This window comes from Lynx canadensis, chromosome A1 (genome assembly GCF_007474595.2).
Source record: "Lynx canadensis isolate LIC74 chromosome A1, mLynCan4.pri.v2, whole genome shotgun sequence".
In the NCBI taxonomy this organism is placed as follows: Eukaryota; Metazoa; Chordata; class Mammalia; order Carnivora; family Felidae; genus Lynx; species Lynx canadensis.
In genome coordinates, this window is record NC_044303.2 from 98,772,186 (window position 1) to 98,791,219 (window position 19,034).

Below are 19,034 nucleotides of genomic sequence, written 5' to 3' on the forward strand. Positions count from 1 at the left end.
TGGCTTTATTTGGCACATTTGGCTGTCCTGTTTTGTTGCATTTTACATTTGGCTATACAATAAGCATAAGGCAAATTATATAAATAATTTACTCTGGCAAATAATTGGTGTGTCTTATAATTTTTGATGTCTAGCTAATGTCTAGTTTAATTAAGAATAATGAGCAACTTTACTAATTATGACCCTAATTATAATTCTTTTATGGGGATAAGGAGTCCTTAGGGTAAAACAAACCCTATGCTTTAGCTCTAAGAAAATGGTGTTTCAGGCTGGCACACTGTGGAATCTCTTTCAACAGCAATCACCCTTACGTGGCATTGGTGAGGGTAACAGAGCTAATGTAAATAACTTAAAGTCTTTTATAACAGCTATAAACTAGATCTCATAAATTAAGCACCATATTGTTTTTGCTTCTTTTGGAAATTGACCAGTGTTGGGTTTCCATCTTGTTACTCAAAAAGGAGTTAACATACAGGTTTATGTATGTCCACCAAAACAGACTTTTGATTCCTCTTCTAATTAGCTGTTAAACCTCCAGTGAGCATTCCTTGACTCCCAAGGCTAGCTAGATGCCTTTCTCCTGAGCTCCCATAACATACTACGTCGACCTCCTTCTTGTATCTTATGCTATTATAAGCAGACATTCACTTTTCTGCATCTCTCAGGCAAAAAAAAAAATTCCTAAAGGCCAAGATGTGTATTTTATTTATTATGTCACCATCAGGGCAAGACACAGTACCTGGGAAATACTAAATAATTTGCAAATATTTTTCATCAAACTGAACACACAAAAATATAAGAAAGGACTAAAATGAGTCTCAATAGCTTTCACCCAAGGTGGTCTTTCCAAGCTAAATAAAAGGCAAGGTGACACACAGGGACAGGTTTCAATGCTTCTATTTGCAGATGCAAACCCTATAGCTCTTTAGTGAGGCTGCAGGAGGTTTTGAATGAAGTATCACAGAGACAGCTAGTATATCAATGTTCCTTTATTATTTAAGCATTTGAGGTCACGTGTTATCTAACATACAGTCATATTTTTTGCTGAAATATTTGAAATGCTGTGCGTCACCTTCATCCTAAATGGGGACACTACTAGCCAGAGAATCTCTAAAACCATAGTTTTATAGGTAATATTTATAGGTAATTTTATTTTTTTAAGTTCATTTATTTATTTTGAGAGAGAGACAGCAGGGGAGGAGCAGAGAAAGAGGAAGAGAGAGAATCCCAAGCAGTCTATGTACTGTCAGCACAGAACTGGATGCTGGGCTCGGTCCCACAAACCGTGAGATCATGACCTGAGCCAAAATCAAGAGTCAGTCGCTTAACTGACTGAGCTACCCAGGTGCCCCTATAGGTAATTTTAAATGATGCTTTTGAATATACATTACATGCTGTTAACACATTATTCACTGGTTATAGTAGAATATATATAATAGGGAAATTCTCCTTCCCTTCCCCACTGCCCAGCCATATGGCTCAATACACTCAAGGCAAGCAATGATAAAAGATTTTATAGATCATTTGTAAACTGGGAAATTAAGTTAGGTAGAATATACTTTTAAAATATATTCTCTCTTCTCACCTTTCCCTCATAGTGCATACACCTGGCCCAGGCTGTGTCACATTTTAGATCTTGTTTGAAAAGTCTCGTACTTAGCAAGACCTTTCCCAACCTGTCATTTTGGCTTACTCTCTTTTATTATTTGATCCCATAATATCATATAATTTATCTTTACAATATGTATCATACCCACGGGTTAGTATACAATGTCTATCTTTTTTTTAAATTTTTTTACTATGTATTTAATTTTGAGAGAGAGAGAGAGAGAGAGAGAGAGAGACAAAGACAGAGCATGAGCAAGGGAGGGGCAAAGAGAGAGGGAGACACAGAATCCGAAGCAGGCTCTAAGGCTCTAATCTGCCAGCACAGAGCATGATGTAGGGCTTGACCCCACGAACTATGAGATCATGACCTGACCTGAAGTCACACACTTAACCAACTGAACCACCCAGGCTCCCCAATATCTGTCTTTTCTACTGGACTATAATTTTCATAAAAGATGGGGAAAAATGTGTACCTTACTTTCAGGTGTGCTCTTACCATTACACCTTACAGCAGTTTGATACATAATAAAGCCTTGGTGAATGAATGTGAAATGAGTAAGTGTGGGTTAATCTATAAGTCCAATCCAAAAAAGTGAAACAGTACTAGGTCTTTCAAAAAAAAGAGAATAAAATTCAAGGAATTGTTGACATAGTGATAGAGTTGCAGGTGAATCATTCAGGGATCATGAAGCAAACCAAAGATTAATAACAGCTGGAAACATGACTTGGCTGAGAGCAGATGGCACAGAGGGAGGAGGCAGTGATATCAGATTCAAAAGTTAAGCTATACAAGGGGATCTAGAACGATGGCCTGCAGTGGCTGGGGCCGAGAGGTATGGGCTGTTCTGCATGAGCTGAGGAGACCCAACCATTGCCAAAGACATTGCCACAGTGTCTAACCATCCCATAAGAGAGGAAAAAAGACTCCACTTTCTCTTATTCTCACCTTCCTGTTTTCACCTCTGCCTAAATCTACCGAGAAGCCATTTGACAAGAGGCAGAAAAATGGTGCTCCCTGTGTTGTAGAACAGAGTTAGGGGGAGAAGTATAGAAAAAGGGTTTAATTAGGTAACAAAATTACCCAGGACAAATGACCCTAAACTACCTGGCTGACTGATTTCCTACAGAGCCAGCTTGTGGCCAGTAGGACACAGAATACTTCACTGTAGATGAATTCAGTATAGATGTCTTTCCTGGCATTATTTATTTCAAGGGAACAAGGAGAAAAAGACTTCTCTTTGAAAATGAAAGTGTTACACAGGCATTGCATGTCTACCTACTCATAAGATGGCATGGTGTATGGGAAAACATATACTAAGTAATTAATAAAATGGATTTTATCCTTACACAAAAGAGAATCATGGTAAGAATAATCATTTCTGATGTGTAGAGTTTGTAAGGCTTCTAGAAACAAAAAAATAGAATAGCAAAAGTATTTTAATTCTTAGTGGGAAACATTTATAGCTTCTGTGATGTAAAAATGTGTGGGCATAAAAGATCCTATGTTTTTTTGACATCAACTTTATGGTCCAAGTAATAGATTTTAGCCATCAGAGAAAACATTCCAGACCCTTTTTTCATTGTTTCATTATTAAAGAGCTGGAAAGAAAATGAGAAAAATAGTTTGTCAATTACATAAATTTGGGGTGTTTTTAATAAGTAGTCTCTGTCTCTAGAATAAAAGAAAATATTGTTGGGGTAAGAAAGTTGGACCCCAACTATTGGTGAAAAAATTACGTGTCTGTGTGTCTGTAATATTGGCAGAAAGTATCCAGGGAAAGAAGCAAAAATCACAGATGATGACTTATTATTTTCTCCTGGTAGAACCTCCTATGGAAAAAAAAAGTAATGCAAGACAAGTAAATTATTTGAACTTACACTACACAGGTAATCGAGTGGTGTGCTTTAAATTTCTGGGCACCTGATGCAAGCTCACTAAGTAAATGATTGATAGGTTATACAAAATATTGCAGGTGGGAAATTTATTAGAGTTCATAAAATGAAATGTGTTCATTGTACAGATGAAAAATTGACACCAAGAAAGGACAGAAACATATTCAAATTTATAGGTTCATGACAGATAATAGTGTCTGCTTTTTGTTTTTGGTTTCGGTTCCAAGAGTAGTAGGTAAGGTATTGAATTTGCAGTTAGTCTTAGAATTAATTCAGAGCTGTGTGACACCATGCAGTTAAGTTCTTTCTGCCTCAGTGTTCTCATGTGTACACGGGATAAGCATTACAGAACTTAAGATGTTTATAAGGATGGAATGAGCTAATGCATATAGATCATTGAGCAGAGTGCATAGTAAGGACATGATAGACATTATCTTTTTCTTGTTCTGCCACGCCCAGACTCTCTGTCAAGCACATATTATCATCCTAGGATTTGAGTTGAAAAGATGGTCTAAATCTCTATCGTGATTCCTCAGGAGGGAGGGGGTACAGCAGTCATTCATACATTCCCGTGATATTTTCTTCAGAACCCATTCTAATATCTTCCCACTGTCATGGTGCTACCATTGTGGTTTTCTTGTCCCAACCCACAATCTAGATTTATTGTTTCCTGATTACTTGTATCATCTAAACTGAATAGGCTACTCAGCAGCAAACTGACCCCTGGAATCTTTAGTCTATTTGGGCTAAGAACTTTGTAATTAGGCCTTACTTAGGCCTTACTTAAGAGATGTGGAAGTAGGGAGAGTCAATGAGGACAGCACTTCTGGCTACATGGTTTTTACACCGGGGCATGGGTATGAGTGACAGTGGTTATCCTGTGCCACATTGGTTAACACAAAATATGCAAGAAAAGGAGGTGTTCAGTGAGAGGCTTTGTACATAATTGGTGCTCATAAATTTCTGTTATAATAAACTGGATTAAGGGATATAGAGTTGGAATATGTTCAAGGCATGGTTTTTTTCTCAAGGGCGTAGAAAACATATCAAGGACTTTGAAAATGCTTATTTCAATCAGATGTGGGTCCAAAAGACCTATATTTAGGTATAGGAAGTGGAAATATATGAACTCCCAGATTCTGCTGAGCCTTCTAGGCCTGTGGACTTAGTCTACTCTGCCTTATTAGAGAAAAATAGTCACCCTTGTTCAAAGGCATAACTGTGGCAAGTGCCTTTCGGAATAGTCTTCACCTATTCAGGATTATCCCTCCACAACCCTCCTTGCTACTATGCCAATAATTTTGTTAAATCTGAGCATGACTCGAAAAGGGAAGAGTTCATGATTTGAGGAGAAGAGAGGATTTTTTTTTTTACCAAAGGAATTATCAGACCTGGCTAATATGACATGCCTAATATGTGCCAAAAAGAATTGGAGAGTATGCCTGTGACTGGAGACTAAAGGTGCTGAACCAGAAGGAACAAGAATATAATTGTGGACAAGAGAAAGTTCTCAATTAGAGGCACTTGTTCCATGCCTCAGGAATAACACCTTGGCACAGGCCTTTGGAAATGATTTTAATATGCTTTTTAGATGACTCATAAACTTGCAAAAGGCAATGGCTCACCTTAAGTGAGTTAGAGATGGAAGAACAGCTTTGGGAGAGTGCGCAAAATGGATCTATGGGCTCAGAGAAGATCAAGTGCTAAAATGAATCTGGTATGTAAAATTAGAAAAGACCCCAGTTAAAAATGTCAAAGCAATAAGGGATGTGTTAGTGGATACCAGCATTCCTCATTACCTGAGTAATGGCTGTCCTCTGTAGGACAGGATTGACAGTGGGAAATTCTGTCATTCACCAAGGATGAGAAATTCCAGAGTAGCCAAGGTCAGGGAGCAGCACTTAACCATCAGAAGCCATATGGGTACAATGACCAGAAAGAGCATCCAGGTCAAAATGGCAGCCTTGAGACATCTGACAGCCGGCTCATCTTTGGAGGTGGCTCCTAAAACATGGTATACTTAGAAGCAACCAACAAGGATACATATGCCTTGACAATATGTATACATATGTAATTGCCTTGGTGGTGCAATTCATGTTTAAGAGCTCTTGATGGGACCAGAGTAGGTCATAGTAAGAGGCGATATTCTTCTGAAACTGTGTTATGGACTGACTGTGTACCCCCAAATTCACATGTTGAAGTCCTAACCCCCACTGTGATGGTATTTGGAGATGGGGCATTTGGGATATAGTTAGGGTTAGATGAGGTCATAAGGTGGATTAGTGACCTCACGATGTGATTACTGCCCTTATAAGAAGAGACTCTAGACAGGCTCACTCCCTTGCTCTCTGTCTCCCCTGTAAGGACATAGTGAGGTAGATGGAGGCCACCTACAAGCCAAAAGAGGAGGCTCAGTATGGCTATATCTTTCTGGCATCTTGATCTTGGACTTCCCAGCATCCATACTGAGAAATAAATGTCTCTTGTTTAATCCAGCAAATCTATGGTATTTTGTTATTGCCTATTTTCTTTGTACTCACCTGCGTTCCTCATATCCTTCCATGTTCCCTCTGAGAGTACTCTCACAGTCAAGAATCTCGGGGCGCCTGGGTGGCGCTGTCGCTGTCGGTTAAGCGTCCGACTTCAGCCAGGTCACGATCTCGCGGTCCGTGAGTTCGAGCCCCGCGTCGGGCTCTGGGCTGATGGCTCAGAGCCTGGAGCCTGTTTCCGATTCTGTGTCTCCCTCTCTCTCTGCCCCTCCCCCGTTCATGCTCTGTCTCTCTCTGTCCCAAAAATAAATAAACGTTGAAAAAAAAAAAAAAGAATCTCTATCTCAGACTCTGCTATGTCAACCCAATTTAGAATAGTAACGTTGATTCACATATTTATTGAGCATATACCAGTGCCAGACATGCCCACACTAGGTATGAAGTGGTGAATCAGACGAGCATTTTACCTGGCTTCACAGGGCTCAGAGGCTAGTGATCTCATTAGCATTATTTACTAAGTATCTTATTAATGGAATTTGATAGTAATTTATAAGAATACTTTTATTCATTTCATAATATATCTTAAAAGTTTCATTAAAGTTTCTGGATGTGTTTTGATCAGAGAATACACCATATAATATACTACTTATAGAAAATGTATTTAAATGTATTACTTATTAAAATATATTAATATGTATTATACATTTCCAGGAATATTCAAAGATCAAGTATATTACTTGACTTCTCAACCTGTTCTTGTCTTATACTTTTCTACTATTGTTCCGTAGGTGCCATACTCTCTTATTTCTCACTGATATTTCTTTTTTAAAGTCCATTTATTTTGAGAAAGAGAGAAAGTGTGTGTGTGTGTGTGTGTGTGTGTGTGTGTGTGTGTGAGCTGGGGAGGGGAAGAGAGAGGAAGAGAGAGAATCCCAAACTCTCTGCGCAGAGCCCTACTCAGTGCTCAGTCTCATGAACCCACGAGATCATGACCTGAGCAGAAATCAAGTCCGACGCTCAACCACAGGTGCCCCTCTCATTGATATTTCTAAACAGGCTTCTTTTAGAAAAGTATTTCCGCTAGTTTCTTTATTAAATTATTTCTCCAAGCATCCCCTTTATTATTTTTCAAGTTAATTCTTTTACGTGTTTTCAGTATTCAATCACAGTCCCCATATTCTTTGGTTCTCTCTCTCTTTCTGCCGCTCCCCATCCTTATTTAAGGAGATATGCTCCCCATCTCAGTGTTTGCTGATACTCATGGAATATCAGTTGCCCTGTTCTTTCCACATTCCTCTTGGGTACTATTGAGGATGTGAGTGCACGTATCAGGTATAACCATAAGGCACATTATTATGTATGAGTCCAGGCTAATTCTTGGCCTAAGTACTTAGTTGGTACTTAGTTGTAAGAGATGGTCTTATTTTGGGTGACTCGGTCAGTTAAGTGTCCATCTTGGGCTCAGGTCATGATCTCATGGTTTGTGGGTTTGAGCCCTGTGTTGGGCTCTGTGCTGACAGCTCAGAGCCTGGAGCCTGCTGCAGATTCTGTGTCTCCCTCTCTCTCTGACCCTCCTCCCTTGCACTCTGTCTCTCTCTCAAAAGTAAATACACATTTAAAAAAAAATTTTAGGGGCGCCTGGGTGGCTCAGTCAGTTGAGCGTCCGACTTCAGCTCAGGTCATGATCTCACGGTTCGTGGGTTCAAGCCCCACGTTGGGCTCTGTGCTGACAGCTCAGAGCCTGGAGCCTGCTGCACATTCTGTGTCTCCCTGTCTCTGCCCCTCCCCCACTCATGCCCTGTCTCTCAAAAATAAATAAACATTAAAAATTTAAAAAAAGAGACAGATGGTCATATTTTATACTCTGCTGTATTCTTATACATCAAACTTCTCTAAAGTCCTCTTTATGTGAAAGCATACAATTAATTTCTAGTGTGCAGGGCTGTGTCGTGGTCGTTTCCTTGCTTACTTAATTTTACATCTGAGGGCTCTACCCTCCCACCCGGGTTTCAGTTTTCCAGCACTTATATCCCCTCTCCCCAAGGCCGCCCTGTTGTTATCTGTCAGCCACAGCCTCTGTGTGGAGGCTGAGCTATGCAGGTGGACATTCACTTTATTCTGATCACATTAAGACGAAAGGCTCAGCAGTGGCTAAGATTGCTTTCACCTAATATTTTGGTTAGAGGTTAGGTATCTAATTTTGAAAAGAAAATTTAGGGAGGCAGTATCATCGAACCCCAGGAGGAAAAAAAAAACACCACAAAACACTTAAAACTACAATCAGCCAATTAAATCTTGAGATTTTTAAATACAGTGTTAACTTCTAGCTACATTTTTCCAGAGACAGACACAGGTCACCAGATACTCTGACAACCTTTCTTGGGAATATGGTGAACAACACCCCACCGTCTCCAAGCCCCAGTGAAAATCTGGCCAATGTGTCTTTTCATGTCTTCCATTTTCTAGTACTACCGCAGAGACTGGAGGAGTCCAAAAATATATAAGTCTATAGAAAAACATGGAAATGCTGTCAGATACTGCCCAGTGTAGAGTTGCATATGTAATTATAACATATTCGGATGAGAGCACTTACATGGGCAGAAGAAGCCAGCATAGCATGAAAAGAAACTTGAGCTTCTAATAGAGTTTCTAAAATAATTAACATATAAGACAATTTAACTATGTTCTTTTCAAGTTAATTAGCAGTGTGTTTGACTATTCTTACATGAAAGATATAACCACAGGAATTAAAAATAATTCAACTGCGCTTTAAAACTATTTATTTGCACCTATGATTGTGTTGTCTAATCTATTTTATTTGCCCGATAATGCTTATGGAAGAAATAATTGGCGCAACTTATACAAATTAAGAGTGTCCAAATATATCTAATAGCTTAGAAAAATAATCTGAACGAGGTATGTGTGATGGGAAAGTTATTTGCAAAATTTAAATGTGAGAGCTGAAGAAAGAAAGCCATAAGACAAATATAAAATTTTGTGCACTTGTAAACATATGTTACTTTGATCATTTAAATTTGCCAAAATTCTGTGCAGGACTAATATATAAGTTTTTACTAAATCAGCTGGTTATGAATGCACTCATATTCCACGGTATGCAAGTGGATGGGAGAATGAGCCAGGGGATACACCCTATATTGTAAACACACACACACACACACACACACACACACACACACATTATTTTCCTGCAATGACTATCAATTTAGGACTAAAGCTGGGACCCTAGGTCACTCTTCTCCTAGAGTGAAGGACTTCGTACACATTTCATTTATATTCTTGCAAGTAGGGCCCTAACTGGTTGGCCAGCCATACACAGGCAGACATGTTTTGAGTTCGTAGTGTATATAATAAGGCAGGGTGAGGTAAAGCATGGCACTTCCACATAGGGTAATTTGACAAAAGTTTGATGAAAAGGCAGTGGACATGTTTTCTCAGAGTGTAATAAAACCAAACAGTGGTGCAGAACGTGAGAAGTCGAGGTCTGAAGGAAAAATGGGAAGAATGGAATAAACAGAACCCAGGAAGGCTTTTATGAAAGGCTGTGACTTGGGGACACAGCCCACCCTGCAGGAAATATGCCAGAGTAATCTTCCCTTCGTCCCTCTCACCTGAACCAACGTGGAAGGCAGAGAACAAAGGACTGCATGGATGTCGTCCACACAGGCAAGTCTCCTGTGCACAGATCACTGTAAAAACTAGTGGACTTTTGTCTGGTTTCACTAATTCAAACTCTTGCTCTGGTGACTGACTGCCTCATCAGGCTCCGTTCATCACTTGTCTTAGCCCTTACCCACTGTCCAGCACACGTTTTGTGGTCTCAGAATCGATGCAGTAGAAAGTGGGGTGGGGGCTCCACTTTAATTTCATATCTTTCCTAGGAGTTATTCTTACAGAATTGACTGAAAAGGTTTTAATGTGTGTATTATGTCCAAATCAAAAGAATAATATTAAATTAATTTCAGAATATGCAATGTATGACTGGATTTTGTGAACCCCTATAGATTGCAATAACGTTTAAGCTTAGAAATATATATGTTGTCAGGTAGAAAAGAAGTAGCTTATACCTCTACTAGAATCAATAATACGTAAGTTATTGATTTGCATGGTGCAGCTCTTATTTTTTTTCAGGTTTATTTATTTATTTTTTGAGAGAGAGTGGGGGAGGGGCAGAGAGAAAGGGGGAGAGAGGATCCCATGCAGGCTCAGCACTATCAGCGTGGACCCCGATGTGGGGCTTGAACTCACGAACCGTGAGATCATGACCTGGTGGAAGTGGGATGCTTAACAGGTGAGCCACCCAGGTGAACCATTGCAGCTCTTAAAACAAAAAATAATAAAAATCCTAGGTCAGGAGCCAGTTGAATCCAGTGGTTACATTATTGCAGAATTTCGTTCACTGTGTGGTTTCCACACCATTCCAAACATCAAAGTTCACTTGGCTAAAAATTACCTGGCATTCAGCTTATCAAAGAGAAGTTGACTGAATTTTACCTTGTGCTGCAGCCTGGTGATGTGCCAGTGGAGTCTAAGTCACACTTTCTGTTCCTGTGCTGCTCTACGGAACAGCTTAGAAATGTCAAGAATGTTACTGAGCTGCCACTGTGTCAAATGCATGGTGGAAAGTACATGGAAAAAAGCTTTCCCTTTTGTTTTCCTGGTTGCATTAATGGATTCTGAGCTCTTTTATGGCTCCAGATGGGCAGCACTTGAACAACTGCTTTTGTTTCATATAAAAGATTGCCATGCCCTTATGGCAGGAAAAGTCCCATTTTTATAGTACATACTGTTCTGCTATAGAATTATTAACCCAAACCTTTGAGTGGATTCAGTCTTATGCTTCAAAAAATCTGACATAGCCACTGTCTTTGAGGTTTCTTGAATAAATCTTGGTCTGAATCTGAGAATGGGAGACTTTTCCTTAAGTAATTCAAATGAAATAGAACCTTCCCAACCTCTCCCTCTCCTAGTCCCAAATACCCTGTAGCGAATAAAGATTGAGCTCAGTCATCAGGGAGCTAAAAATAAGCAAGCAAATTCTATCCTGACCTAATGCAGAAAATACACTAGTTTTGGCTCGGAAAGCAAAGAATATTAGAGGTGCACAGTACGAAAGGCTAGGAGTTTGGAAGCTTTGCACCGTAGGAGAAAGCTCAATGAGCAAGGATGAGGACACCTGCATTCTGCTGCTGGTTGTCCCACAACAGTTGTGTGATCTCAGTGAAGACTCCTAACCCTAGGGGCGTCTGGCTGGTTCAGCTGGTTAAGCCTCAGATTCTTGGTTTTGCCTCAGGTCACTACCTCGAAGTTCGAAGGTTCAACCCTTGCGTCAGGCTTCTCACTGGCAGTGCAGAGGCTGCTTGGAATTCTCTCTCTCTCTCCTTCTTTCCCTGCCCCTTCCCTGTTCATGCTCCCTCTGTCTCTCTGTCTCTCAAAATAAATGAATAGACTTAAAAAAATTCTTAAAGAAAAGAAAAAAGAAAGAAAAACCAAAGACTCCTAACCTTAAATTGAGGATAACAGTACTTCCCCGTTCTAGTTTTATTGCTTGAGACCGAGCATCAAGGGAGATGTTGATGTGACATTGGGAAGTGGGTGGAAAATAGTAAAGGTCTATACAAATACAGCATGAATAAAAATAACAGAGGAGAATTTGTTACTTGGCAAAATACTACAGTGTAAAAATACTACAGAAACACGCACACAACACGACTTCCAATAAAGCCCTCCTATGCCAAATAATCCAGGTCCACAGAATCACTTCTAAGGAAAAGTGAAATATGATCAAGAAACTTTTGGAACACATGTTACTAAATTGTGTTCCATGACGTTCTTTAAGCAGAATACTTACAGGTGTCATGTTAAAAAGAGAAGGAAGGGAAGGAAAGGAAAGAGAGGGAAGGGAAGGGAAGCGAAGGGAAGGGAAGGGGGAAGGAAGGGAAGAGAAAAGAAGGGCGTAGAAAGTATGGGATTCCATGGTTAAATAGAATAAGTTTTGAGATTAAAATTTAACAGATAAGATTTTTCAAAGTTTAATATCCTGATTTTTAACTTTGTCATATGTAAGAGGGGTACGTTGTATGCAGTGTTTCCCAATTTTTTAAAAAAATTGACACTGCTGGAATATACTTTGAAAAATTGCTGTTGTAGAGGGGTTTACTTAATCAAGCAGTTCTGGAAAGCAGCCAAGTCCTGGAGCGCTGGAGGTAGCAGGTTCCTTGATGCACAGAGAACATCCATCAAAACAAACACACGAAGAATAACAGCGACTAACATTTGTTGAGTAATTCACAGATTACAAAACATTTCCACATAATTATCTCCTTTGATTCTCCATTCACTTTTGCAAATAGGTATGTAATCACACTGGCAGATACAGAAGCAAATGGTGGTGGAGTTTCAGTGTCGAAGATCACAGAGCCAGTGACAGAATATGAATTTCAAACCTAAGATGTCTAACGTCACATCTACTGAGTTTTCCCCGTTGCCTGCTGCTTGATTGTTTAGAAAGAATAAAACAGCGCTTTGTACTAGTCTTTAAAAACCCAAAATAAGGGATAGAGACTTTTCCTTCTGTTAGATCCTAAAAACCACACAGGGAAGTGGTTTTTAAAGGAAACACTCTGGGGGCTTTTTAGATATCTGGACAGTTGATATGAATGGCATTTAATGACACCATGCTGTCCCACTGTGCTGTGTGGGAAAGGGCTGAACCGTTTTCAAACTCCCTGCTTAAGTACTAGTTGAGCTGGTGCTCAGAGTGCTGAAAATATAGCCTAAGAGGACTTTATCCATGGTAATACTAAGCAGTTTTTACAAAAATTATGTGAAAAGCTAAGGAATGTAGAAGGCGTTATGATGGGGGTGCCACTGTGGAATAAAGGCACTGTCTTAAAATTGATCAACACTGAGCATTCTTGCCTATTAATTATAGCATTTACAGATACGTGTCGAGTTGAAAATAGTTTCAAGGAATTAGAAGTCATTGGAAAGGAAACAGCTTGCAAGTATGGAAAAGGATATTGAGAAAATTTTAGCAAAATTAGAGCCAAATATTATTAAAATAGCAGAGATATCAAGGCTTTGATCCAATTTCGATAGTGACAGGTGGTTAAAAATATTTTATATGTTGCCATCCGTTATACATATATTCAAGTTTGAAACCTAACACTCAGAAATCTGTTATGAAAAGTTACATACTATTTTTTTTTCTGTATTATCAAGTTAACAGTTGCTTTTCTATCTTATTCTGATACTGTCCTTGGAGGTCTTGCCAGCTTTTCTAGGCCCGCTCACATTACTGCTTCCTTTTTCTAATCTCTGCTGTCTTTCAAAGGATATTATCATCAAGACCTTTTAAAGTACTAGAGATTGCCCATGGGCCTCAAGATGTAGGGAGTGTTTAAGGTAGGAGAGATGGTTTTTATGATCCCTCATTATTATACAATGCTTTTTGAAAGAGCTAGTTTGGGGACAGCTACTGTTCTCTTGACCTATTTGTATCACTCGAGGGTTCATGTATGACCAAGTATCAGGTCTGATTCTAGTCACTCCTTGATTCTGTGATCTCTGACTAATCGTGTAATCTCTCTGAACTCAGTGTGTGTATCCGTAAGATTAAAAGATTTGATTCTATGGCTTCTAAGGTCATTTCCAATCCTGAAATCCTAAGATTTTCTACAATGCTATAAATGAGTGTTTTACATTAGGGTGTGGGCATCTGGTTATTTTGTGATGTTGACTATTCTTATGCATGAACTTTGATAATAATATCTAGTCTTTAAATAGTGTATCATTTACATACACACTTGAACTCTGGTTTCCTATTAGATGAAACATTCATTTCACTTATTTTTCTTTGAGTCCATGGAAATGCATCACTACCAGATTATGCACGGCTTTTTTTTTTAATGTTTATTTATTTTTGAGACAGAGAGAGACAAAGCATGAATGGGGGAGGGTCAGAGAGAGGGAGACACAGAATCTGAAACAGGCTCCAGGCTCTGAGCTGTCAGCACAGAGCCCAACTCGGGGCTCGAACTCACGGACCACGAGATCATGACCTGGGCCGAAGTCGGCCGCTTAACCAACTGAGCCACCCAGTTGCCCCTATGCATGGCTTTTAAGTACATTTCAAAACCTATTTGAATGAGCATTTGCAAATAACATATACTCAGAATCTTAAAATCAAAAGCTTGATGTATTTTGCACTGATGTATTGAATTAGTTGCCAGAGCCTGTGGCTGATGCCTCCTTCTCCTTCCTGAAAAACCTATGGATTATTTCCAATCTAGCCTCATTATTCTTCCCTGGTTTAGGCCCTGAGGCTGTATCTATTGCACACCCACAGCAACCAACCTAACTGGGCTAACTACCGTCTCTTTCTCCCTACTGCTTTCTGTCCATTTCAGAGGAATTTAACATTCAACTTTACAGCTTGTGTGTTGCAAAACCTCTGGAGAACGTTCTTCATGTATACGCTCTGTGCGTTAGCCAGACTCCACAGCTTACCTCAAACACTTTTTAAGAGATGACACCATCCTCATATAATTCTAGAACTCCTCTGAGATGGGTAATACCTGTCTCAGAGAACTCTGGCTGCCATCACAAAAAAACATGGATGGTGTGGCTTAAACAACAGAGATTTATTTTCTCATAGTTTTGGAGGCTGCAAAGTCGAAGATCAGGGTGCCAGCAGGTTTGGTTCCTAGTGAGAGTTTTCTTCCTGGCTTGTAGACAGCTGCCTTCTCACTGTGTCCTGACATGGCAGGGCAGGTCCTTGCTGCTTGCATGGAGAAAGAGAGGGAAAGGGACTGGGGGGGGGGTAGGGGTGGGGAGGGGGGAGAAAGAGATGGAGGGGGGAGGGAGAAGAGGAAGTGTGGGTGAGAGAGAGGTATTGACAGAAGGCTTCTTAGAGCATGGTCACGAATCCTGAGATGAAGGCCCATCCTCATGACCTCTTGTTCCCCCAGTTAGCTCCCAAAGGCCCCATCTCCAAATAACACTGGACTTAGGGCTTAAACATCTGAATTTTGAGCAAACACAAGCTTTCAGTCAATAACGTTTTGCTCCAGGCCCCCCAAATTCATCTCCTTCTCACGTGCAAAATACATTCATTCCATCCCAATAGCCCCCAAAATCATAACTTAGTCCAGCATCATCCTTAAAGCCTAAAGTCCAAAGTCTCATCTAAATATCATCAGAATCAGTGTGGGTGAAACTGGAAGTTTTAACTCATCATGAAGCAAAATTGCTGTTTCGCTATGAACCTATGAAACCAGACACATCGTTAATGTGCTTCCAACATACAGCGATGGGGCAAGCATAGGACAGACATTCCCATTCTAAAAGGGAGGAAGAGAAGGAAAGGGTGACGGGTCCCCAGCAAGTCCAATAAATAAATAAATAAATAAATAAATAAATAAATGAAGGCACGTTTCATCAGTTGTTAAAGCTTGTGAATAATCAGTCCTCTCTGGTTCAGGGCTCTGCCTTACTAGCTGACTGCGGCAGTGGTCCCACCTCTGTGGCTCTGCTGGACTGGGTTACACCCCCAAGGATGGGGACAGCCTGGCCCCATGGCTTTGAGGGATGGACTCATGCTCAGGTCTTTGGTGGAAGCCTATTGAGCCTGTTAAAGCCTCAGTGGTGGCCCGGATGCTCTCCGAATTGCCTTTGGGGTCATTTTCCCCCTTTCTTGAAGGAGAATGCATGTTCACATCCTAATAGCTCTGTGACCCAATGCTATAGGATCCAAGAATCTGACCGCCTCCCATCTCCAGTTCAACCCATTGCCCTCCCCTTCAGTTCAAGCCAACTGTGTTCAATTCCTATAATCTATAATCTCTTTGTTGATTGGCCAGCCACACACATGGTGTCCTCTTTTGAATGTGTTTGTTTGTTTATTTGTTTTTGCAAGACAAGGCTAATAGTTGTCTTAATGTTGAAGTTCTGGTTCCTTTTTATTTAACAATTCTTCTGTCTGTCTCTTCATCTGTCTCTTCAATTCATCTGTCTCTTCAATTCATCTGTCTCTTCTTGTCTTATACTGTAGGCAACCAGGAGGAGGCACACTGCTCCTTGGATCCTTTCCCCAAATCTCCTCTGTTAAATATCTAATTGCATCGCTCCCAAGATCTGCCTTCTAGGAAACAGGAGAATATCAAAATATTTCAGCCAAGTTCTTTGCCACCTTATAAAAAGAATCGCCTTTCCTCCAGTTTCCACCAACGTGTTCCTTATTTCCATCTGAGACCTCACTACAATGGCCTGTAATGTCCGTATTTCTACAGACATTCTGTTCTTGAGTTTTTATGCTTCCACTCCAGCATTGCTCTTTCTTGGTCCTCACCAGACTAGCCCTCATATCCGTAGTTCTAGCATGCACCTCAAAACTTCCTCACCAAGTTCCAAAACTGCTTCCACATTTTAACATATTTATTCTAGCAATGCCCCACTTCTCAGTATCAAAATCTGCCTTCAAACCACCATATGACTCAGTAACCCTGCTTCTGGAAATACATCCAAAGGAAATGAAATCAGGATCTCAAAGAGCTCTCTGTATTCCCATGTTTGCAGAAGTATTATTCACAATAGCTAAGACATGAAACAACTTATGAATTGGTTGGAAGACATTGGATGGAGACACGGAAACTCAACAAATGAGTGGGTAAGGAAGATCTTTCTCTCTCTCTCTCTCTCTCTCTCTCTCTCTCTCCCCTCTCTGAATAATGGAGTATTATTCAGCCATGATAAACAAACCCTGACATTTGTGACAAGTTGTATCAATCTTGAGAGCATGATGCTACGTCAAACAGAGAAAAACCAAAGTGCCATATCATTTAAAAGTGGAATCTTGGGGCGCCTGGGTGGCGCAGTCGGTTAAGCGTCCGACTTCAGCCAGGTCACGATCTCGCGGTCCGTGAGTTCGAGCCCCGCGTCGGGCTCTGGGCTGATGGCTCGGAGCCTGGAGCCTGTTTCCGATTCTGTGTCTCCCTCTCTTTCTGCGCCTCCCCCATTCATGCTCTGTCTCTCTCTGTCCCAAAAATAAATAAACGTTGAAAAAAATTTTAAAAAAGTGGAATCTTAAAAAGCTTAACTCATGGAAACAGACAGTATAGTGGTGGTTACCAGTGGTAGGGAATGGCAAAAAAAAAAAAAAAAAAAAAGGGAGATGTTGGTCAAAGGGTACAAACTCAGTTATGAGTAAGTTCTGGGGACCTAATGGTACAGCGTAGTGGTTGTAGCTAATAACTCTGTATTACATGAAAGTTCTCAAAAGAGAAGATCTTAAATGTCTTCACTGCAAGAAAGAAATGGTAATTATGTGACAGGATGAAGATGTTAGCTAATGCAAAGGTGGCAACCGTTTTACAATATACAAGTATTTCAAATCATCACATTGTACACCCTACACTTACACAATGTTATGTGTCAGTTACATGTCACTGAAGCTGGAAAAACAAAACAAAATCTGTCTTAGCTTTGGCTTCCATAACAGAATACTATAAACTAGGTGGCTTAAATAACTGGTATTTATTTTCTTACAGTTTTTGGAAGTTAGGAAATCCACGATCAGTGTGTCAGCCAATTCAGTTCCTGGTGAGGATTCTCTTCCTAGCGTGTCAGTCTTCCCCCAGTGGCCTCACATGGCCTTTCTTTGGTGCACACTCATAGAAGGAGACATCTCTCTCTCTCTCTCTCTCTCTCTCCATCCCTCCCTCCCTCCCTCCTTATAAAGCCATTAATGCTATTATAAGGCCCCACTTTCATGGACTAATTTAACTCTAGCTACCTCCCAAGGGCCCCGTCTCTAAATACCATCACACTGGGAATTAGGCCTTCAACATAGGAATGCTTTGGGCACCTAAACATTCAGACTATAACAATATATATTTGAAGTTTAGGTTGAGGCTTGGGCGAAAGCTCGTGGACTTTTGATGAGCAAGAGGGATAAAAAATGGAGGTAGTATGCGGATTAAATAGAGTAGTGGCTTCATTATGGATCCCAATGATTGTATCACGGTCCACTAGCTCAGAGTGGAAAGGTGTCTGAGTCCTTATTCTCAGCATTGTACAGAATGCTCTAGACTAGAGCATTGCAGAGTTAGGTCATTCCATCCCAGTTTTCAGATAAGGAACTAAAACTACATACTCTGTCTGGCCATACACAGTGGATGGCATTCCTGGCCACCTTATACCAGGCAGGACTTGGCTTTATATGCCTGAAGGCCAGAGTATTGCTTAAGCAGAGGGAGGGTACAACCACTGCCAACTTCTCCTCTCTGACGTTATCAAAACCAGTAATTGTTCTCGGTTCACCCTTACTTTCTTGGAAGGAACAAAACAAAAACTAAGACAAAAACTGAGGACCCTTAAACTTCTAAGAACAGCAATTTCCAAGTATCTATGAAAATTAATTGGACGCATGAATGAGAAGTTTCAGTGATCTTGGTACTAATAGGGTGTCTTGTTTTCTACTAAATGATCAAGTTTTCCTTGGTTGTGGCTGAATCGCCTTCCAGGGAAAGAGACTGCTAAGCTATTAAACTGTGCAGAGTGGCAAGTGGCCAAGTCTTAAAAACACCTCTTTGGCACGTCTGTAACAGTCCTGGAGTATTGAAAGTCTCGGGTGCTCTGTTCACTTGGCCCAGAAGTTTGAAGCTGAGAGGCAGAATGAGATGTCAGGCACAGGTCCCAGGGATTCAGGATGAGTGGAAACTCCTGAGTGGAGGAAAGAGGGTAATTGTTTCAGTATTGCTTCCACATGTGGTGGGGGCAGTTCAGCAGCTCTGGGCTGGGTCAGGTCTTCAAACCTGGGACCCTGAGATGGGAATGGATGAAGGGTTCTTGGCATGGGTGAACTGAATGTCCAATCTAAGACTTGAGTGAAGCTTGCTTTGGGAAGCAAGAACAATTTAAAAATGTCAGTCTTTAGGAGGGGCCTGGGTGGCTCAGTTGGTTGAGTGTCCGACTTCAGCTTAGGTCATGATTTCACCTTTTGTGAGTTTGAGCCCTGCACCAGGC